The sequence below is a fragment of the Gorilla gorilla genome, chromosome 6 (assembly GCF_029281585.2).
Source record: "Gorilla gorilla gorilla isolate KB3781 chromosome 6, NHGRI_mGorGor1-v2.1_pri, whole genome shotgun sequence".
Lineage (NCBI taxonomy): Eukaryota > Metazoa > Chordata > Mammalia > Primates > Hominidae > Gorilla > Gorilla gorilla.
The window spans coordinates 78,220,045-78,244,180 of NC_073230.2; the positions used below are offsets into that span (position 1 = coordinate 78,220,045).

The window sequence follows — 24,136 nt, forward strand, 5'->3', positions numbered from 1 at the left end:
AAAGAGGCCACCAGTGAGGGACAGACTTGGCTCTAAAAATGAGACACTCGGAGTGATTGGCTCTTCAATTCTCCCCATGCCCACTCTGCAGCGTGGCCAGAGGGTTAGCTTTGCTACTTCTGCTTCTTATGGTCCCCTCCAATGACTTTGGGATTTTTATTTTAACCTGCTCCGTGCTTAAAAACAAAATGCCGGATGTGGTGGCTCACGCCTGTAATCCCAGCATTTTGGGAGGCAGAGGCGGGTGCATTGCTTGAGGTCAGGAGTTCAAGCCTATCTAGACAACATGGTGAAACCCCGTCTCTAGTAAAAATACAAAAATTAGTTGGGCATGGTGGCGGGCACCTGTAATCCCAGCTACTCGGGAGGCTGAGGCAGGAGAGTCACTTGAAGCCAGGAGGTGGAGTCTGCAGTGAGCCGAAATCACACAACTGCACTCCAGCCTGGGCGACAGAGACTCCACCTCAAAAAATAATAATAATAAACAAAAGGCCAGATGCAATGACTCAGGCCTTAATTCCAGCAGTTTGGGAAGCCAAGGCAGGAGGATCACTTGAGTTCAGGAGTTCAAAACCAGCCTGGGCAACATAGCAAGACCTTGTCTGTACTAAAAATAAAAAATATTATATAAGTAAATAAAATAACAAAAAAAAATAATAAAGGTGATCAAGAAGCTATGATACAACTCATTCAGGTTCCCACCTCCTTATTACAGTATTTTCCAAACTGCTGGAATATATATTGTTTAACCTTTATACAGAAAAATAAAGCATAGGTACATGGAATGATTGTACCACTTCGTGATTTCTTACAAGGTGAACATCCTTATAACCACCACCCAGGCCAAGAACTGTAACTTGGTCTAGCTAGCCCAGAAATCCACTTCCTTTCTCCAAAAGTCACCAGCTAAATCACAGTTTAAGTGGAGCAGAGTCGAAAATATCAGCAGGCATCAAATGGAGCCAACGATGGTTGTAATCTGGCATTTTTCTTCCATATTAACTTTTATGTTAATGTGTGTCTGTCTGTGTATTTGTGTGTATGTTACTGAGTCACAATGTCTCACTGTTGGTCACAATCAAAAAAGTTTAACAGGCCGGGTGTGGTGGCTCATGCCTGTAATCCCAACACTTTGGGAGGCTGAGGCAGGTGGATCATGAGGTAAGGAGTTCAAGACCAGCCTGGCCAACATGGCGAAACCCTGTCTCTAACTAAAAATACAAAAATTAGCCAGGTGTGGGGGCGTGCACCTGCAGTCCAAGCTACTTGGGGGTTGAGACAGGAGAATTGCTTGAACCTGGGAGGCACATGTTGCAGTGAGCTGAGATCGTGCCACTGCACTCTAGCCTGTTCGACAGAGAAGACTCCATCTCAAGAAAAAAAAAAAAAAAAAGGAAAGTTTAATAGCCACTGCACCAAACTGAATTGTGGGGGAGGGGAAATGAGAGAAAACTCCACGATTTTGTTTGTTCCCTAAAAATGGGCAGACACAGGCTCAGTGTCACGTGTTTCCCACTTTGTAATGACTACAGCAGCTTCCCTTCTCACCTATCAGAACGTTTCAGAAAACATAAAATATTTTTAAAGAACATGAAATATCTGTCCATATTATGCAAAAAATGAATATGGAATATTATAAAGAAAGCAATTAATCCACACTTAAAACTAATTGCCTAACCCAGTGGGTCTTTAAATTATTCATTAGTGCTATTTAAAAATAATTGCAGTTTATGAGGAAAACCCATTACGAATTTCTTTTAAGAACTGAAAAGAAAAGGTTTCCATTTTTATTATTTACCAACTGCTTATGGCTCTTGAAACCAGACCCATTTTAGACCAGCTTAATATGCTCATTATCCTGCTGCCCCAATCAAATCATCTTTAACATTTATCATATCAACATTTCACGAGATTCCCTGTAATGGATTCTGAACTCACAGAGAGGACAAAGGTATTGTCCAAAAAGGACATAACCAGCTACTCAGGAGGTTGAGAAGGGAGGATCACCTGAGCCTGGGAGGTCGAGGCTGCAGTGAGCTGCAGTCGTGCCACTGCACTCCAACCTGGACAACAGAACAAGACCCTATATCAAAAGAAAAGAATATGAAAGGTATGTTCAAAAAGAAATAAGATATTCAGAGAACAAAGCAAGAAACCACTACCAAGATGTAAGAATTTCCTGAGATTAAGTTCATGTTTATTCCTGCATCTCCAACTGAGTAACCTGGGATTTCCTCATGAGTTTTGCTAAAATTAGTCAAGACTTCTGAATTCTCTCACTGCTGTCTTCATTTACTTCATGCCACCAGAAACTAAAACTGAAAAAAAAATAAATAAAATAAAAGACACATAGACAAGTTCGCATGAAATTGGACAGAAGGGTTCACAGCCAAATTTATTGGAACCAAAGCCCATGTGATTTTATTTTATTTTTTTGTTTGTTTATTTTTAGAAATGGGGACTTGCTCTGTTGCCCAAGCTGGAGTACAGGAGTGCAATCATACCTCAGTGCAGCCTGGAACTCCTGGGCCCAAGTGGTCCTCCTACCTCAGCCTCCCAAATAGTTGGGACTACAGTGGGGCACCACCATGCCTGGCAAATTTTTAAATTTTTGTAGAGTGGGGGTCTTGCTGTGTTGTCCAGGCTTTGTCTTCAACTCATGGGCTCAAGCAATTCTGCCGCCTTGGCCTTCCAAATTGCTGGGACTACAAGTATGCACCAACATGCTGGGCTAATGTAAAACTCATGTCGCGTTCTTAGTTTCTCTACTTTTTTTTTTTTTTTTTTTTGAGACAGAGTCTCACTCTGTCATTCAGGCTGAAGTGCAGTGGCCTGATCTCAGCTCACTGCAACCTCCGCCTCCTGGGTTTAAGCAATTCTCCTGCCTCAGCCTCCCAAGTAGCTGGGACTACAGGCGTGCGCCACCACGCCCCGCTAATTTTTGTACTTTTAGTAGAGACTGGGTTTCACCATGTTGGCCAGGCTGGTCTCAAACTCCTGACTTCAAGGGATCCACCTGCCCTGGCCTCCCAATGCACTGGCATTATAGGCGTGAGCCACCATGCACAGCCACTTTATCTACTTCTTTGGTTCCTTCAAAGAATACTCAGAGTTGTAGCTGTGAAATGGTAGAACCTAAAAGGACTTCTGTCTAGTTTAGTGGTTTTCAAACTGTGTCCCCAGGCATGCAGAAGTAGGAACATGAACTGACGAGTTGGCAGGCCTGGGGTCCCCAGCTCCATCTCAATGCCTATCCCCAAGTCTCCATCACCAGAGCCTACTTTGAACCTTTTTAAGATTTCATTTGGGCCTGGTGCAGTGGCTCACACCTGTAATCCTAGCTACTCGGGAGGCGGAGGCAGGAGAATTGCTTGAGCCAGGGAGGCAGAGGTTGCAGTGAGCCGAAATTGTGCCACTGCACTCCAGCCTGGGCAACAGAGTGAGACTTTGTCTCAAATGAAAAAAGAAAAAACGATTTCATTTGAAAAAGTCATTCTTCCCCTAAAAACAAAATTCAAAATTTACTCTCATGATGTAGATAAGAACACCAAGGCTCTACCCTCCAGCTCCAGGGTGGACCCTTATTAGCTGGTGCCAATAGACTGTATCTCCTACCCCTGACAACAGCAATTGGTTCTGTGATGGGGACCTCACTCAGTTGAGGCTAGGAAAGCAAACAGATGTTTTCTGAAACTACTGGGAAAAGCCATCTCTCTTCAGCTGACTCTGATCTTTCCTTTAAATCTTCCTCTTAACCCTCCCCACAAAATCTTTTCTAATTGGTTGATCATAGATTTTTTGCATCAGTTTTGTTTTTTACATATAACAAAATATTATTTATGCTTTTTATTTAATTTTTTATTTTTTCAAATTTGTTTATTCATTTTTGGGGGGTGGGGTGGGGGTAGGGACAAGAGCTCACTGTGTCACCCAGGCTGGAGTGCAGTAAGTGGAATGATCTTAGCTCACTGCAGCCTCCAGCTCCTGGGCTCAAGCAATCCCCCTGCCTCAGCCTCCCCAGCTGGGACTACAGACATGTGCCACCATGCCCAGCTAATTCTTTAAATTTAATTTTTTGTAGAGATGGGGGTCTTGCTATGTCTTTAGGCTGATGTCAAACTCCTGCCCTCAAGCAATCCACCCATCTCCCCACCTCAGCTTCCCAAAGTGCTGGGATTACAGGCCTGAGCCATCCCATCTGGCCAAAATATTGTTTACCTTGAGGTGTTTTTGGCAGCTCTCCTCTTAAATTTGGCATCTCAGACAAGTGCCTCAATCCCCTAGGCTTAGTCCCTGCCCTGTCGGGATATGGAGCCCATGGTGGCCACAACTTTTTTTTTTTCCATTTTGAGGAGACACTTTGGACTTGATATGGAACCACCACATAGAGCTTTCAGAGGAAGTCATCATTACATAAGACCAAGAGAAACCAGGTCCTAGTTATTTGAGCTGCTAGATCAAGCCTTGCCTGAAGCCACCATACCGCTTGACAATTCACAAGAATCGGCGAATTCTCTTTACTCTATAATCCAACTTGAATTGTTTTATTTGAACTGTAACTGAAATAATGCAAACTGACACAATGACCAGTTACACGGGGTTAGCCCTTGAATGTCTTGTTGCTTTCAATGTGTGGTCAATTAAACAGAGCCAACATACCCTTGATGGCTATGGTCAACTTTCAGCAGTTTTCATTGTAGAGTAAAATTTTATTCTATCACTTATGAGGGCCCTTTTATGCACCAGGCACTGTGATAAACACTCCATATATATTTTATGAAACATTGAGCTCCCATCAAAAAATATATATATCAACTGGGTCAAGCGCAGTGGCTCATGCCTGTAATCCTAACACTTTGGGAGGCGGAGGTGGGCTCATGGCTTGAGCTCAGGAGTTAGAGACCAGCCTGGACACCATGGGGAAACCCTGTCTCTACAAACCAAAAAAAACAAAAACAAAAAAATTAACCACGTGTGGTGGTGCACACCTGTGGTCCCAGCTACTTGGGAGGCTGAGGTGGGAGAATCACCTGAACCCAGGAGGTTGAGGCTGCAGTGAGCCACAGTCACACTACTGCACTTCAGCCTGGGGATTGGAGTTACACCCTGTATCAAGAAAGAGAGAAAAAGATGTCAGCTGGTATTATTATTACCCACATTTTAGAGGAAGGGAAATGAATGAATAAGGAAAAGAGCAACATGTACAAGGTCACTTGAGCAGTTGCAGAGCAGGAATTCACAGCCAAAATTGTCTGAACCAAAGCCTGTGTTCTTAATGTCTTTAGCTACAGGCCAGGTGCAGTGGCTCACACCTGTAATCCCAGCACTTTGAAAGGCTGAGGTGGGCAGATCACTTGAGGTCAGAAGTTCAAGACCAGCCTCGCCAACATAGTGAAACCCCGTCTCTACTAAAAATACAAACATTAGCTGGGTATGGAGGCATGCACCTATAATCTCAGTTACTTGGGAGGCTGAGGCAGGAGAATCACTTGAACCCAGGAGGCAGAGGCTGCAGTGAGCTGAGATCACACCACTGCACTCCAGCCTGGGAGACAAAGTGAGATGCCATCTCAAAAGAAAAAAAAAGGCCAGGTGCAGTGGCTCACGCCTGTAATGCCAGTACTTTGGAGGCCGAGGCAGGCGGATCATGAGGTCAGGAGATCGAGCCCATCCTAGCTAACACAGTGAAACGCCGTCTCTACTAAAACTATAAAAAAATTAGCTGGGCGTGGTGGCGGGTGCCTGTAGTCCCAGCTACTCGGGAGGCTGAGGTAGGAGAATGGCGTGAACCCGGGAGGCGGAACCTGCAGTGAGCCGAGATCACGCCACTGCACTCCAGCCTGGGCGACAGAGAGAGACACTGTCTCAAAAAAAAAAGAAAAAAAAATTAGCTATCGATAGAAGAGAATACCTGCTATATAATAGATGCTCAATAGGTATCTGAGGAATGAATGAGTGAGTGAATGAATGAATAAGTCTATTAATTAATTGAAAGGTGAAGTGTTAGGCATTTTGATGCACCTTCATTTCATTTGCATTGACCCCTCTCTATAAATAGGGTGCAAAAATGCAGCCTCTTTAGGTTAAGTTTCACTTAATACAGGTGTTTCCATTAAAGGACATGGTTCTCAGGGGTGCACGTCATCAACATGATTGAATACAAATTTCTGAAGAAAAAAAAAACAGAGATAGAATAATAGCTATCCATCTGAAAAAGTCCCATGGCAAATCAGGTCTCCTGACTTCAAAGGGCTTGAGAAGGAATCAAACCAGGTCAAGGACTTGAAAATGTCTTGAAAAATATAAGGCAATACACAACTGATGATTAGTATGCTTTTAGATTTATTATCTTCATTTAAAGACTTACCATACAAAAAGCCTGCATTGAATGCTAAATTTATTTTACTCTAAGACCTAGAGCGATCACTTGATGAGTATGTCTCTAAGACAAAATCAATGCAATGTTAAGCCATAAATTTATCTGACAAAGGTAAATATCACAGTACAGAGTTCCAGGTTTTTAGCATCCTTACCCAAAGCAATAAATAAACAGACTCCTCCCAAAGTAAAGACGGAAATATAATTATTCAGTCTCTTCATGTTAGATTTGCCCAGAAATTGAAATATTGTTAGCAAACACAGATTTAAATTTTGTGCTCCAATGAATTGGTAGATCTCTTAGTTTATTGTTTTGATTTCTCTACATTCTACCACAGGGAAATTATGCAGACTCTTAGAGTACATGAAAAGAATACTGATAATTATGGAATTTGCTGCTTAGCTTGAAGATAATTTCGTGAAACTCTTCCGATCTATTGGCATGGTGGCCCATGTGTGAGTGTATCGCTGCTGTTCTTAAGACCTGTGATCTGACGCATGTTCTAAGTGTGTTTGAAACTCTGCAATGCCAAGCTAATTATTCAATTCAGCAAATAAAGTCAGCCCAGACAGTTTAGCCTACGGGGCTGGTTGTTTAACACATTTAAGTCATCCTATAGTCCCAGGCTGGGGGTCACAATACAGTCTGCTCCCAATCCCACTGGCAGGACAAAAGTGCCTCTTCATAAAATGGAAACCCCAGGGGTCCACCCCAGATCTGTAGGATAAGTATCGGAACCCAGGGCATCTCTATTTAAATGAGCCCTTCAGGTGCCTCTCCTGCACAGCCAGGTGAAGAAAACACTTCTATGTTCATAACAGCACAGAATCCAGTAGGGACCAAGATAATTCATTCCTTTGTTTTGTCTGCATGATGCTCCACATAACTGCTTTCATTTTATAGTTTGTTGATTTTTTACAAAACCCGTTGGACCCCCTGGCTGCTGTAATGTCACAGAGCGACAGGCTCAGAGGCTTTGCTTCAATCTGGAAAAACGACCATGCTTAGGATTTGAGAGAATTGTATTTATCACAGAGTCTTAGAGTGTGTCTGTTTCAGGCCGCCCATCTGCATTCCCTGTAGTGGTTCTTCCCCACTGAGGTTCAAAGTCGTCTCTCTGTTATAAATAATAACCCTTCAATTTTATGAAGACAGTAAATCTCTCAGTGAGACGCTAAACACCTCTTTTCACCTGACCATCCAGACAAAAAAAAAAAAAAAAAAACTAATGGAGGGCAATGGAAAGTATACAGGCTTTTAACTAAAAATAGAACTACCATTTGATCTGGCAATCCCACTACTGGATATAGATACCCAGAGGAAAAGAAGTCATTATACAATAAAGATACTTGCACACGCATGTTTATAGCCGCACAATTCGCAGTTGCAAAAATGTGGAACCAGCCCAAATGCCCATCAATCAACAAGTGGATAAACAATCTGATAAATATATATATACACACACATATATATAATATACATATACATATGTATATATATTATACATATATACACATATATGTATACATACATACACATATATACACATGCGTATGTATACATAGACACATATGTATATATGTATATATGTATAATCAGTATGTTATATATACATATGTATATATATTATACATATATACACATATATATGTATGCATATACACACATATATACTATAATATACATATGTATATGTATATATGTATATATAATACATATTATATGTATATACATATACATATATACATATATGTGTGTGTGTGTGTATAATACATATTATATGTATATACATATACATATATACATATATGTGTGTATGTGTGTATATAATACATATTATATGTATATACATATACATATATACATATATGTGTATATGTGTATATATAATACATATTATATGTATTATAATATATATTATAATGTATTATAAATGTACTATAGTATATGTATGTATAATATTATATATGTATGTATGATATATATGTATATATAATACATATTATATGTATTATAATATGTATCATAATGTATTATAAATGTATTATAATATATGTATGTATAATATAATATATGTATGTATGATATATATGTATAAATGATGGAATACCACTCAGTCATAAAAAGGAATGAATTAATGTCATTCGTAGCAACTTGGATGGAATTGGAGACTATTATTCTAAGGGAAGTAACTCAGGAATGGAAAACCAAACATCGTATGTTCTCAGTCATAAGTGGAAGCTAAGCTATGAAGATGCAAAGGCATAAGAATGACACAATGGACTTTGGGGACTCTGGAGGAAAGGGTAGGAAGGGGATGAGGGATAAAAGACTACAAATTGGGTGCAGTGTATACTGTTCGGGTGATGGGTGCAACAAAATCTCACAAATCACCGCTGAAGAACTTAACTCATGTAACTAAATACCACCTGTTTCCCAATAATCTATGCAAATAATTTAAAAAAAAAAAAAAGAAAGTACACAGGCTTTTAATCCTGCACTTACTAGCTGGTAGATTTTGGGCCCGTGATGAAAATTAAATAAGATAATCCACATAAAATATATGCACTAAACAGTAGCTATTAGGATCATCAGTATTACTAAGTGATGTTTTCTGGGACTCTGAACACTCTAAAGCTTTTATATTTCATGTGGTCTGACCTACCATTTTCTTACAGCAAGTGTGGCTATACCTTCAGATATGATTTGGCCAGAGAAGAGCCAAATAAACATATTACTTGGGGTTTTTAAAATTTATTTTATTTTTGTTTTTATTTATTTTATTTTTGTTTAAGACTGGGGAGGTTGGCCAGGCATGGTGGCTCACATGTGTAATCCCAGCACTTTTGGAGGCCAAGGCGGTCGAATCATAAGGTCAGGAGATCAAGACCATCCTGGCCAACGTGGTGAAACTCCGTCTCTACTAAAAATACAAAAAATTAGCCAGGTGTGGTGGCGGGTGCCTGTAATCCCAGCTAACTGGGAGGCTGAGGCAGGAGAATCACTTGAACCTGGGAGGTGGAGGTTGCAGTGAGCCGAGATTGCGCCACTGCACTCCAGCCTGGTGACAGATCGAGACTCTGTCTAAAAAAAAAAAAAAATTGGGGAGGTCATACTCCCAAAATCCTTTTTTCTAGTAAAGCAACACCTGGAATATTGAGATTATTTCTAGACACCCCACTTTTTATATGTATGTATGTGTTTATTTATTTATTTTTGAGACAGGGTCTCACTCTGTGGCCCAGACTGGAGTGCAGTGGCACAATCAAGGCTCACTGCAGCCTTGACCTCCCAGGCTGAAGGGACTCTCCTGCCTCAGCCCCTAAGTAGCTGGGACTGCAGGGATACATCACCATGCCTGGCTAATTTTTGTGTTTTTTTGGTAGCAATGGGCTTTTCTCCATGTTGCCCAGGCTGGTCTAGAACTCCTAGGCTCAAGTGACCCACCTGCCTCGGCCTCCCAAAGTGTTGAGATTACAGGCGTGAGCCACCATGCCTGGCCAACACCCTACTTGCAGAAGAATGCAGGGAACCTTGGGGAAAAGTGAGAAGGGAAATTCTGGAAACCCAGTCATTATCATATGAGAAATCGTTTTAGAAACTGGTGTTCTCATGGTTCTCATGGCCGAGTGGGGTGGCTCACATGTATAATACCAGAACTTTGGGAGACTGAGGCAGAAGGATCATTTGAAGTCAGGAGCTGGAGACTAGCCTGGACTGTTTCTACAAAGAAAGTAAAAAAGAAAAGAAAGAAACTGGGGTTCTCAGCTAGGAAAAGAAAAGCCATAGGGGAAGGTAAGACAGTGGTCTTCAAATACCTGAATGGCTGTTTCATAGATGTAGAATACGATTTACTGAGATGACCTCAAGTAATGCAATTAGAACGCGGGCACTCGAGATGATCTATAAGGCCTCCCAGCGCAGTCTAAGGTGACTGGAGTCCAGGAGTTTCCTTCACTGAGCTCTGTGCCTCTACCCAGACTGAAAAGAAATGTGTGTTAATTTTTAAACAGTCATAGTACAGCGCTGTTCTTTCTGAATATTCAAATGTGGCTGAGACTCTTGCTGGAAACGGGTAGCCTGCAAATTAGAGATGAACCGCTGTAATTCACATGAGGAAAACAACCCCAAAGACAATGACATATGAGCAGTGGCAAGCAGGCTGCCTCAGTAAATTATTTAAAGGGGTCTAAAAAGCACGATTTTCAGGCATCAGGCTCTGCACAGTCTGTTGAGAGCTTTCACCCTGAATATCATGATTATCAGTAAGATGCAGGGGAGGTCCACCCACAAACGGCCCTGGCTGCTCAACAAAACCCTCGTCCACAAACTGAAATCCAGTCCAGAGCAAAGCAGGGATTTTCCTTAATCCAAAAAGCAGACAAGCCGTGTGCAGTGGCTCATGCTGTAATCCCAGCAAGATGGGAGGCTGAGGCAGGAGGATCCCTGGAGGCCGGGAGTTCGAGACCGGGCTGGAAGCCCAGGTTTGATTGGCATTTTGGCCACTACTGCCTAATAGCACTCATTTAGACATTTGGCTGCCTCAGGAGGAGGAGAAGCAGGTTGGAGTTTCTGTGTCACCTCTAGCACTTTTACCCAGACCAGCCTGGGCAACATAGTGAGACACCATCTCTACAAAAAAAAAAAAAATACAAAAAGCAGACAATTGTTTAACAAACAGCAAATCAACTTTTTATTAAACTTGATTTTCATGATGCATGATGCAGTTGATGGGGAACCCTCAAATCTCTAAGCTTATTCCATAGACATAAAACAACTTGTGTTTTGCTTGGTACTAATGCCACTGAATTAAAACACAGCTCTTCTGAGAAAAGCAAAGTCTAACAAAATACTTTTTTTATCCCATACTTCAAAAATAAATGAGTGGGCTCATCTATTTACAAGGAATGTAAACGAATTTACAAATAAACTTATGACTCTGTGACTGCCTTTTTTTGTTTTGTTTTGTTTTTTTTGAGACGGAATCTCCCTCACTCTGTCACCTGAGTGCAGTGGCGCTATCTCAGCTCACTGCAACCAATGCCTCCTGGGTTCAAGCAATTCTCCTGCCGCAATCTCCCAAGTAGCTGGGATTACAGGTGCACACCACCACATCTGACTAATTTTTGTGTTTTTAGGAGAGATGGGGTTTTGCCATGTTGTCCAAGGTGGTCGGGAACTCCTGACCTCAAATGATTCTGCCCATCTCGGCCTCCTAAAGTGCTGAGATTACAGGCATGAGCCACTGTACCCGGCCTCATTTCATTTATTTTCTAATCGCAAACCGTTTGCGGGAGTGCCATTTTTTGGAGGAAAATAGTGGGGTGCAGAGGGGTTACACTTCTTGCCTGAATCATGCAATAAAAGTGGCAGAGGTGACACTGAAACTCCAACCTGCTTTTTCTCCTCCTGAGGCAGCCAAATGTCTAATGGAGTGCTATTAGGCAGTGGTGGCCAAAATGCCAATCAAGCCTGGGCTAACCCAAGGCAACAGAATAAACTCGAGGAGGGTAGTATGTTAAGAAGCAGGCTGGACATGGTAGCTCACACCTGTAATATTGATGCTTTGGGAGGCTGAGGCTGGAGGTTCCCTTGAGGCCAGGAGTTTGAGACCAGCCTAGGCAACATAATGAGACCCAATTTCTACAAAAATAAAATGATCAGCCAGGCGTAGTGTCACTCACCTGTAATCCCAGCTACTTGGGAAACTGAGGTGGGAAGATCCCTGGAGGCCAGGAGTTGGAGGCTGCAGTGAGCTATGATCGTGCCACTGCACTTCAGCCTGGGCAACAGAGTGAGAGGTTGTCTCCACAGAAAAGAAAAAAAGAGCCAAGATTAGATGGAATAGTGCCAATACTGAAAATACCAAAATTAAGGTGTAAACTGTGATAAAGGGTGTTTGGAAAATCAGTGATGCTCCAGGTACTAATCAGAACATTAACCTTGGCATTTGCAAAGTTAACCTTGGTTTCCCAATCTCATGCATGACCTGGAAGGTCCCCAGCAAGGTCACCAATTAGACCCCCACACAGCCCCACCAGTTTGCACAACTCCAAGGAACATGATCGACATAGACAGCAGTACGGGTAGTACCTTCCAGAGTCATATGGTGCGGCAGACCTGTAGGAGTGGTTGTCATATTAACAGATGCTATAGCTAGTGAACAGCCTAGCTCACTTCCTAGCATCTGTATCTTGATGTGGACTTGTTGCTTTCTCTATTTAATCCAAATATGCCATGGCGTTTGCAATGTGTAAGGTATCTCATATCTTTTTTGTTTTTGAGTTTGGATCTCGCTCCATTGCCCAGGCAAGAGTGCAGTGCCGCGACCATGGCTCACTGTGCCCTTGACCTCCTGGGCTCAAGCGATCCTCCCACCTCAGCCTCCCAGAGAGTATCTGGGACTACAGGCACACACCACCATGCCCAGTTAGTTTTTAAAATTTTTTGTAGAGATGAGGTTTCCCTGTGTTGCCCAGGCTGGTCTCAAACTACTGAACTCAAGCAATTCTCCCACTTCAGCCTCCAAAACTGCTGAGATTACAGGCAGGAGCCACCATGCTGGGCCCTCATGTTTTTTCAGGGAAAAAAAGACCCCATTTACAATTGCAAATATGAATAATAGGAATAAAAAGAAAGTGAAGTGTTAGATAAATCCAAGGGTAAAATATCAAATTTGGTAATTGCTTGAAGCCACCAAATACTCCATAAGGGAGAGTAATTTCTGAAACTGTTCAATGAGTGTTTCAGCAAGAATTTATTTTAATTGCTTCATAAATTGCTTTAATCCTATATTTAGGGAATCATTAGGGGCCTGAAAGGGTCACTTAAAATTTTCACTTATGCTTAACTAAATTTTATGGAGAAAATTACATGTTTTAATAATATTCACAGAATTGTGGACCTGCAAAGGTCTCAAGATTTGTGCTTCCAAAATAGCAAAGGTCTGTGACTCAATATCACTTAACTTTCACAATAGCCCCATGAAGGAAGTATAATTATTCTCATATTACAGATGAGACAGCTGACCCTCAAAGAGTTTGAATTATTTGCCAAGTAAGCAATTTGAAGGAAAGATCCTGCATTCTTCACCTTTCCATTCCCAGGGTCTGGCAGAGGACAGATATTCCAGATGTTACTCCAGGGGTTCTCAAAGTCTGCTCTCTGGCTGGGCATTGTGGTTCACACCTACAATTTCAGGTCTTTGGGAGGCTGAGGCAGGAGGATTGCTTGAGCCCAGGAGTTCAAGACCAGCCTGGGCAATGTAGCCAGACGTTATCTCTACAAAAAAAAATTTTTTTAAATTGTTGTCCCCCGACCAGCCACATAACCATCACCTGGGAACTTATTAGAAATGCAAATTCTTGGGCTCACTCCAGACCTCCTGACTCAGACATTCTGGGTACAAGAAGACGTATTTGTTTTTGCTTGTTTGTTTGTTTGTTTTGTTTTGTTTTGAGACAGAGTCTCACTCTGTCACCCAGGCTGGAGTGCAGTAGCACGATCTCTGCTCACTGCAACCTCCGCCTCCCAGGTTCAAACGATTCTCCTGCCTCAGCCTCCTGAGAAGCCGGGACTACAGGCGCCCGCCACCGCACCCGGCTAATTTTTATATTTTTAATAGAGACATGGTTTCACCATGTTGACCAGGCTGGGCTCAAACTCCTGACCTCAGATGATCCACCCGCCTCCGCCTCCCAAAGTGCTGGGATTACCCGTGCGAGCCACCGTATCCAGCCCTGTTTTGTTTTTTTTTTTTTTTTTTTTAGAAACAGAGTCTCACTCTGTTGCACAGGCTGAAGTGCCATGGCACAATCATACCTCACTACAACCTCAAACTCCCAGGCTCAAGTGATTTCTCCTTGGCCTCCCTGAGTAGCTGGGACTACAAGTGTGCACCACCACACCTAGCTAATTTATTTTATTTTATTTTTTGTAGAGCTGGGATCTCACTAGATCGCCCAGGCTGATTTCAAACTCCTGGCCTCAAACAATCCTCCCATCTCAGCCTCCCAAGTAGCCAATACTACAAATGCATGCTCTCGTAACTGACTAATTTTTTATTCTTTTTAGCTTTTTGTAGAGACAGGAGTCTCACTCTGTTGCCCAGGCTGGTCTCTAACTCCTGGCCTCAAATGATCCTCCCATCTCAGCCTCTCAAAGCTCTGGGATTGCAGGTGTGAATCATCTCACCTAGCCAGCAAGGTATGTTTTAACAAGCCCTCCAGGTGATTGATGCATACAACATTTAGTTTTAGTAATGCATGCTAGATTTAATGGTGTACACTAAAGTATGCAGTAACCCATGTGTTAAATGAATGTTGAGTGGAGATCATGAAAGTAGGAAGAGGTAGATTCAGGATTCTTGGAGCCCAGAAGCCAAAGTCAAAAGAAAGATCTAGGAAAGTAACATCCCAGCTATGGACTGACCTTTAATGGAGTTTCCTCATGGCTCAGTTCTTAAAGGAGCTGTTTGTCCTCAAGCCATCATATGCCAGGATCTGTACACCTCTGAGTGTCACACCATGCCTCTCTGCCAGCAGTGTGTATGGAATCTGGGTTCCTCTCCTCCAGTGAATATAATTAGTTGCGTTTCTATTTTGCTTCCTTCCTCCAAAACCCATCACAGCAAGGGCCACCTGAGGAAAGAAAATTTCATCTTGCATAAAACCAGATTTATCTTCATTCTTTGCCCAACAATACAATGAAAGCCCAAATGATTTTTCCACATTTGGTAGCACTTAGAAGCTTTTCATCAGTGCAAGAATAAAGAGGAGAACTATTTTCCTCATTTCTGTTTACTGCAGTGATACAGCTGAAAGAAAACAATTTGACTCTATAAAGCACTGAGATGTTTTGACTTAAAACAAGCACCAAAGTCTCAGTCGTTTATCCAGAATCACAGCCTCCCTGAGATGAAAGGAGCCTAAGAGATCATCAAGTCAGTGCGACATGATTTGCAAGGATACCAGGTATTGTTTCTCTTAAAGAGTTATGTACATGGGTTTTTTGTTTGTTTGTTCGTTTTGTTTTGTTTTTGAGAAAGAGTCTCATTCTGTCACCCAGGCTGCAGTGTAGTGGTGCAGTCATGGCTTACTGCAACCTCTGCCTCCCAGGTTCGAGCCATTCTCCTGCCTTAGCCTCCCGAGCTGCTGGAATTACAGGTGTGCACCACCATGCCAAGCTAATTTTTGTATTTTTAGTGGAGACCGGGTTACACCATGTTAGCAAGACTGGTCTCAAACTCCTGACCTCAGGTAATCTACCTGCCTAGGCTCCCAAAGTGCTGGGATTACAGGCATGAGTCACTGTGCCAGGCCTGTTTGTTTGTTTGTTTGATTGTTTGTTTGTTTTGGGACAGAGTCTCACTCTGTTGCCCAGGCTGGAGTGCAGTGGCACCATTTCAACTCACTGCAACCTCCACCTCCCAGGTTCAAGCAATTCTCCTGCCTCAGCCTCCCAAATAGCTGGGATTACAGGTGTGTGCCACCTTGCCAAGCTAATTTTTGTATTTTTAGTAGAGGCAGGGCCTCACCATGTTGGCCAGACTAGTCTCGAACTCCTGACCTCAAGTTATTTGCCCGCCTCATCCTCCCAAAGTGCTGGGATTACAGGCATGAGCCACCATGCCTGGCCTGTATGTGTTTTAATATGTATTAGGATAAAGTATTACTTTCATACCAAACCCAGGATTTCTTGTATATGACTGCTTAGGGTAATGCTATACTCATTTGTAAAAAACAAAAGTGAGGTGATTTCAGAAAAAGTAAGTAAGTAAGCAACAGCCCAGGTGTCATGCAGATATGACAAAAATCATGAAAGAGATACATGAAGATTGGCCATTAGCTATCACTCCTGCCAGGGTCCTGGCAGGAAAAAGAATTCACTCTCCTCCTCCCCACTTGCAACGATTCAAATGAAGAGACTTCAATGAAGGCAATATTTAGGGAGTTGTGGGCAGGGATAAGAAAACCAAGCAAGATGGTGTAGCACCCAGAGACTTGCTACAGGAGGGAGCTGTTACTACCCCTAAGGCTGAAAGGGCAAGAGAAGGAAAATGTGTGAGCAGAGGGCTATGGAAGAGAGGTGGCCTGGGAAGAACCCACACAGGGCACTGGGGAGAAGGAGCATGGAAGAAATAGCTCAACCTCTCCTCCTGCCCTCCCAACTCCCTCCTGGTCTTCCCATTGGCCAAACCCAAGCAGAAAACAGAGACAAAGGAACCAGGCAAGCTCACTGATAGGAACCAGCCTCCAGTAGTGCACTGCTCACTGCCTTCCATTTGCCAAATCTAGCAGAAAGCTAGCTTGCAAGGGAGCCTGGGAAATGTAGTTTTCAAGGTCCAGTGCCTTGTTACCCAGACCAGAGCTGGGGAAGGGTAGGAAGTAAACTTGAAAGCAAATAGGCAAATGATCTTCACATTGCCCACTCTAGCTTATCCTTCAGTCTCCAGTGTACTTGCCGCCTCCACAGGGAGGCCTTCCCCTGAAACTCTAGAAAAGTCATCCCAGTCGTCTATCACACCACCTCCTTGTTATTTTCCTGCATAGTGTTTAACAGTGATAAATACATTTACTGTTGCCTGTTTAATTTTTCCCTATGTCTCCCAGGTTGACACACTTCTTTATTGTAGAATACATACTCAATAAGTATTTATTGTGAGTAAAAGGAAGAGAAAAAAGGAACATATAAAAAATGCATCTGAGGACAAAAAAATTCAATAGAAAACTTTATGCTCAAAGTATAAAAAAATCATCAAAGCATGATGCCACAGAAAATGAAAGACAGGAACTAGCGTTTTTGTTTTTTCCCATCCCAAGCCCAGTGAGGAAGATTTTGGAACTATCTAATCTAAAGCTGCAGCCAAATTCTGATTTATTCTTGGTTTATTCTAAGGAAGGCAGTGCACAATCTGAATACCTAAAAGTCCATGTTTCCACACACAAAAGAACAGATGAGAGAGTCGTTATTTGCCTCCACCTCCACTGCCAATATAGATTTTCTAAAAAGCATGAATTAAACTCATGGAAATAGAGAGTAGAAGGATGATTCCCAGAGTCTGGGAAGGATAGTGGGGAGGAAGGGGGGAAGTGGGGATGGTTAACGGGCATAAAACTACAGATAGAATGAATAAGGTTTACTATTTGATAGCATAATAAGTGACTACAGTCAACAATAATCTATTGCACATTTTTAAATAATCAAAGGAGCATCATTGGAATGTTTGTAATACAAAGAAATGATAAATGCTTGAAACGATGGATACCCTATCTACCGTGATGTGATTATTATTAGACTCTGTATGCCTGTATCAAAATATCTCATGTACCCTATAAATATATATATATACACACCTACTGTGTACTCATAAAACTGAAATATTAAAAATTAACATAAAAGCATACTTTAAAGATAAAGATATGTACCCCAGTTTTAGCCATCTGTCCTCTGGTATTTGAACATTCATCTTCTGGCTGGTTCTAGCACATGAAGGTTAGGTGCCACATTAGGGAGGTATCACCAGTAAGTACTCCATGTACCAAGATCAAGGTCATTCTTGGCAGTATGTCCTGATTACGACTAAACAGCTTGGGTGAGTAAGAGCTCACTTTTTTATTACTATTTCAAGCATTTTTGCATGACCTGAAAACAATAATCAAAGGATAACTCCAGATAAATAAGCAAAATGTGTCCCTCATAGAGTTTAACATAGAGTTATACTATATCCCAGCAATTCCACTCCTAGGTATATGCCCAAGAGAACTAAAAATGTTATGTCCACAGGCCAGGCACAGTAGCTCATGCCTGTAATCCCAGCACTTTGGGAGGCCGAAGTGGGTGGATCACGAGGTCAGGAGATGGAGACCATCCTGGCTAACATGGTGAAACCCCGTCTCTACTAAAAATAGAAAAAATTAGACGGGCTTGGTGGTGGGCACCCGTAGTCCCAGCTACTCGGGAGGCTGAGGCAGGAGAATGGCGTGAACCCAGGAGGCGGAGCTTGCAGTGAGCCGAGATCACGCCACTGCCCTCTAGCCTGGGCGATAGAGTGAGACTCCATCTCAAAAAAAAAAAAAATGTTATGTCCACATAGAAATTTGTACACAAATGTTCATGATAGCCAAAAAGTAGAAATGGACACAAATGTCCATCAAACAATGAATGGATAAACAAAATGTGGTATACCCATGCAATGGAATATTAGTTAGCCATAAAAAGGAATGAAGTATTGACAGGTCCTACAACATAGATGAACCCTGAAAACCTTATACTAAGTGAAAGAAGCCAGCCACAAAATGTTACATATTATATAATTCCATTTCTATGAAATTTGCAGAATAGGCAAATCCAGAGAGACAACAGAAAGAAGATTAATGGTTGCCAGGGGCTGGGAGAGGGTGCAACAGGGAGTGACTGCTAATGAGTAGAGGGTTTCTTTTGGAGATGGTGAATATGTTCTGGAATTGGATAGTGGTGATAGTTGCACAACTTTGCAACTATGTTTTTTAAAACCTGAGAAACTGTACACTTCATTTTTAATTTTTTTTCTTAGTTTTACTTTTAATTGACAAGTAATATTTGAAATATATTTATGGGGTACAATATGAGCTGGTTTTTTGTTCTTTGTTTTTATTAGGAGAACTTGTACAAGTTTGTTCCATAGGTAAATTGAATGTCAAGGAGGTTTGGTGTACACATAATTTTGTCACCCAGGTGTATTAGTCCATTTTCATGCTGCTGATAAAGATATACCCAAGACTGGGCAATTTACAAAAGAAAGAGATTTAATTGGACTTACAGTTCCACATGGCTGGGGAGGCCTCAGAATCATGGCAGGAGGTGGAAGGCACTTCTTACATGGCAGTGGCAAGAGAAAATGAGGAAGATGCAAAAGCAGAAACCCCTGATAAAACCATTAAATCTCATGAGAATTATTCGCTATCATGAGAAGAATATGCAGTATGGGGGAAACCACCACCATGATTCAAATTATCTCCCACTGGGTCCCTGCCACAACACATGGGAATTATGGGAGTATAATTCAAGATGAGATTTGGGTGGGGACACAGAGTCAAACCATATCACCAGGTAATCAACATATTACCTGATAGGTAATTTTTCAATCTTCATCCTCCTACCACTGTCCACCCTCAAATAGGCCCTGGTGTCTATTGTTCCCTGCTTTGTGTACATGTGTACAGAATGGGAGAAAATATTTGCAAACTCTGCATCCAACAAAGGTCTAATATCCAGAATCTATAAGAAATTTAGACAAATCAACAAGCAAAAAACAAACAACCACATTAAAAAATGTGCAAAGGACATGAACAGGCACTTCTCAAAAGAAGATATACACACAGCCAACAAGCATATGACAAAATGCTCAATATCACTAATCATTAGGAAATGACATGTCAAAACCACAGTGAAATACCATCTCACAACACTCAGAATGGTTATTATTAAAAAGTCAAAAAATAGCAGATACTAGTGAGGTTGCAGAGTAAAGGGAATGCTTATACACTGCTGGAGGGAATGTAAATTAGTTCATCCACTGTGGAAAGCAGTGTGGCAATTTCTCAAAGAATTATAATAGAACTATCATTTGACCCAGCAATCCTATTACTGGGTATCTACCCTAAGGAATAGAAATTATCTATCACAAAGACACAGGCATGCAAATGTAAATTGTACTTTTGATGATGAATCTTATGGTATGTTAATTCTATTTCAACTTAAAAATCTTTAAGAAATAAACAACATGTATAACATATCTTTGGATTAACGCACTGAGCCAATTTCCATCATTCATAACATGATTTTATACGATCTCCATCAACAAAAACGATAGCTGTTAACCTAGCAGTTCATAATATGGTCACTCAGTGTTCTGAGGCAAGGAGACAAAAGAGTTTATTATCATTTCTTTGTAGTACTTCTTGTAACAATCATTACTATGCATTGAGTACAGACTGTGATCCTGGGGCTGCTTTTTAAATCTCTCATGCTTAAAAACACACTAAATTCTCACAACAACCCTATCAGGTTTGCAGAAGTATTGTTAACTCTATTTCAGAAATGAGGAAAGAATGACATGGGGGGGTTATACATCCCAAATCATAGAGCCAGGACATATCAAGGAGGAACAGAACCAAGCAAGTCTGGATCCAAGGTTTCTGCTTTTACCACCAGACTAGACTTCCTTTCAATACAATAAATGCTGCTACTATTATTATTCTACTAATGTTTTAAATTTGAAGAGTGCTTCACAGTTCACAGAATATTTTACCATAAATAAAGGAATACTTTATTAAATTCAATGTTGAAACAGCATCGAATTCAGATTCAACAGGCATTTATACACTCCCTAACTCATTTGAATGTTTTTCCCTCACCTATAATTCCACAAATACCACTCAAGACAATGAGTGAGCTCCACTGTTTGAATAAAAGAAAGAATGGAAAAGATGTTCACAATAATTACCCACTTCACTCCATCCTTTATAATTTTCAAAAATCTCCACATATATTATCGTATTGGGTCTTTACAAAACTCACTGAAGTAGAAAAAAATAGAAACAATTATTCCTGTATTTCAGATGATCAACTCAAGGCTCCAAAAAGTTGAGACAGAACTTGAACGATGGTCTCCTGGCTTGTAATCTTCTACACAGTGTGCCATCTAATGGATCATTTGGGGGTGATATATTCACAAGAATTTGGCCAAGTTGGCAAATACTCGTTTTTGTTTTGGTTTTTTAATCTCTATTGTAGAAGTCGGCACGACATGTTCCCCCATCTAGCGAGGACCAATGTCTATCAATAGCATGCTTGAGTGCTGTCATCATTTCCAGTTGTTGAAGCAAAACATTGATGTGACTGGTTTTATGTACTATACACGTGCAACTAAGGTAGGAAATGGAACCTGATTCTCCCGACACTCTTCTTTTTATTGGGGGAGTTGGAATGGCCATATTCATGGGGTGAATCACCGGACTGTCTCCCTTTATCCAGAAAACAGCACATTTAAGGCAAATCACTCTGGGAGCTGCTCTCCTCCTCATTTAGAATTACAGGAAGGAAAGAGATTTCAGATCTCTTGCAGGCAATCCCATCCCAAAGATCATATTTCCCTTTGTGTTTTCACAGCCAGGAAATCCTTCCTCAAATCCAAGTAAATCCCTCTTTTTCTTCTCTAAGCCCTCATCTTGTTCTGTTTTCTGTGAGCAGAGAGAACAGCTGGTCGTTTCCGGGAGAAGCAGCAAACCCCTGAAAGCGGCCCACTCTAGCAAGCTGCAGGATTCCACATATTTTAGCGTCAGACATCTGAGTGTTAATTACCTTAACGTGGCTCCCACATGGATGCTGATGGGTGCAAAGCCAAGCTGGCCAAGCTAAGCATTACTGGAAGAGAAAGCAGAAAGCAGGCTAAGGCCTCCCTAGGGGGTACTAACCTCACAGCACAGATTCTCACACATGGCTCTTACCACTTCTCCTACCACCCTGGTGCACTGTGCCCTCCCACTCCCCCACCCAGACACCCACGCAGGCACAGACACACAAACAGAAACCCTTGGGGTCTGCCCTTATCTCCACTTTCTCAGCTCTCCCCTGACCTATCGCACCCCACCCATGATCCATTTATTTTCTCTTGGGTGGTGGAATGTTCCCGCCTCCCTTAGTCCAAAACTAAAGCTTCTTGGTTACGACCACATTTCTTATTTACTCCCTTGCCCTTAGCCAGGGCTTCTCAGGACAGCTCTGCACAATAAATACTTTCTCATGCAGTCCTTGGTATTTTTACATGGTTTTGAATGACTGGGAGAAGCAGAGTCTGTTTCACTTGTTATTGACAAGAAGACTCAGCAAAGCTGGGGGAGTAAGAAACACAGAACAAGCCTTCCATGTAGGTTTGGTACACCATGACCAGGATGCAAAAGAAAGCCTAGAGAGCCAGCCTGGTCACTGTGGCTGTTTTCACAAAATCCGCCTTGAGTGGGAGGGCAATTATCTAGAGCTGGATCATAAATGTGATTACAGCTGGAGGTAAAAGAAGTAAAAGGAAGTAAAAGAAAATCTCAGAACTGGCTTATCATCAGCCTCTCGCAGACCGACCCTCAGGCACAAGGGCGTTGAACTGGCATCGGGTCACCAGATAGCACCAAATAGTCCTGTTGCATGTGTTAGCCAGGGCTGGATTCCCTATAGCATGTTGTTAAGAACTTGTGGCCAGGCACAGTGGCTCACGCCTGTAATCCCAGCACTTTGGGAGGCTGAGGCGGGTGGATCACCTGAGGTGAGGAGTTCAAGACCAGCCTGACCAACATGGAGAAACCCCGTCTCTACTAAAAATACAAAATTAGTTGGGCGTGGTGGCACATGCCTGTAATCCCAGCTACTCGAGAGGCTGAGACAGGAGAATCACTTGAACCCAGGAGGCGGAGGTTGCGGTGAGCCGAGATTGCACCATTGCACTCTATCCTGGGCAGCAAGAGCAAAATCTCCATCGCCAAAAAAAAGAACTTGTAGTACCAGTCAGGCGCAGCGGCTCACGCCTGTAATCCCAATGCTTTGGGAGGCCTAGGCAGGAGGATCGCTTGAGGCTAAGAGTTGGAGACCAGCCTGGGCAACATAACAAGACCCTTTCTCTACAAAAAATGAAAATAAAATATTAGCTAGGTGTGGTGGTGCAAGGCTGTTGTCCCAGCTACTCAGAAGGCTGAGATATGGGAGGATCGCTGGAGCCCAGGAATTCGAGGCTGCAGTGAGCTATGATTGTGCTACCGCACATCAGCCTGGGCAACAGCACAAGACTCTGTCTCAACAAAATGTGATCATAATAATATAAATATATCATAAATATGTGAGCTAATTGTGTAATAATTATAATGCTCTAATAGATAAAGATCATAGATACCAAAAGCTAGATCATTCAAAAAGCAGTCCAGTTAGCCAGAGATAGTTCTGGGCTGCAGCTAATATTACCACTGGGGGGCAAGTGTCTCTTGAGGACCTGAATTTATATAACCTGGCCCCCATGGTATTCTTGGGTCCTTTGTGAATCTTTAAAAATCTCCACTCAGCTCCTTCTTCTACAAATGAAACACCATTAATAGCACCAGCTCCGTCTCCAGGCCACGTCACCTGGTTCCTCACACACTCTCGATGAGGTGTCTAGAGCTAGAGACCCACAAAAAGGACTTCTAATAAGGTTTCAGGTGTTGCATAGAATAGAGGAGGCATCACCGTCCCGTCTCGTACACACGAACTCTTAATGAAGAGGGAATTCCCCAGTGAGCCACCAAAACCTTTCTATATCACCAACCTGGGCAATTACTTACTGTTTTGCAATTAAATTCACTCAGGAAAATAGGATCATTACTGTCAGGAGTAGCTAACCAGCAAAGGGTGAAACTGTACTTTCAGCCATATGGCAGGCAACTCCCAATGATGTCAACAGAAAATTGCACATGAGTAACGGCGAGGCAAGACACATCCCTGGAAGAGGCTCTGAAGTTTTACTGTCATAAACGGAAGTGGTAAAATGCAGGAACCAAGCATGGCTGTGTAAAGCCATCATTTTCATGCAAACATGGACAGAATTTGTGAATCAAGTTGACTGATACCAGACAGGTATAGCTTATTCCTCCATTCTTTTTTAATCAATACATTAATAATTTTGGGGGAAATTTTTAAAGATTAAAAATAAAAACTAAAGTTGAAATAAAGAATAAGAGCATTGTTTTCAGCTATCTA

General features: G+C 41.9%; 1 long non-coding RNA gene across 1 annotated transcript; it reads left to right on the plus strand.

Annotated features, from left to right (window-relative positions):
- Positions 1–1,086: 1,086 nt before the first annotated feature.
- On the plus strand, positions 1,087–21,116 carry LOC134758870 (uncharacterized). The gene is made up of 4 exons (XR_010134536.1): positions 1,087–1,161; positions 14,453–14,584; positions 15,187–15,351; positions 20,980–21,116. It is a non-coding gene; the product is annotated as an uncharacterized lncRNA (long non-coding RNA).
- The last annotated feature ends 3,020 nt before the right edge of the window (positions 21,117–24,136 follow it).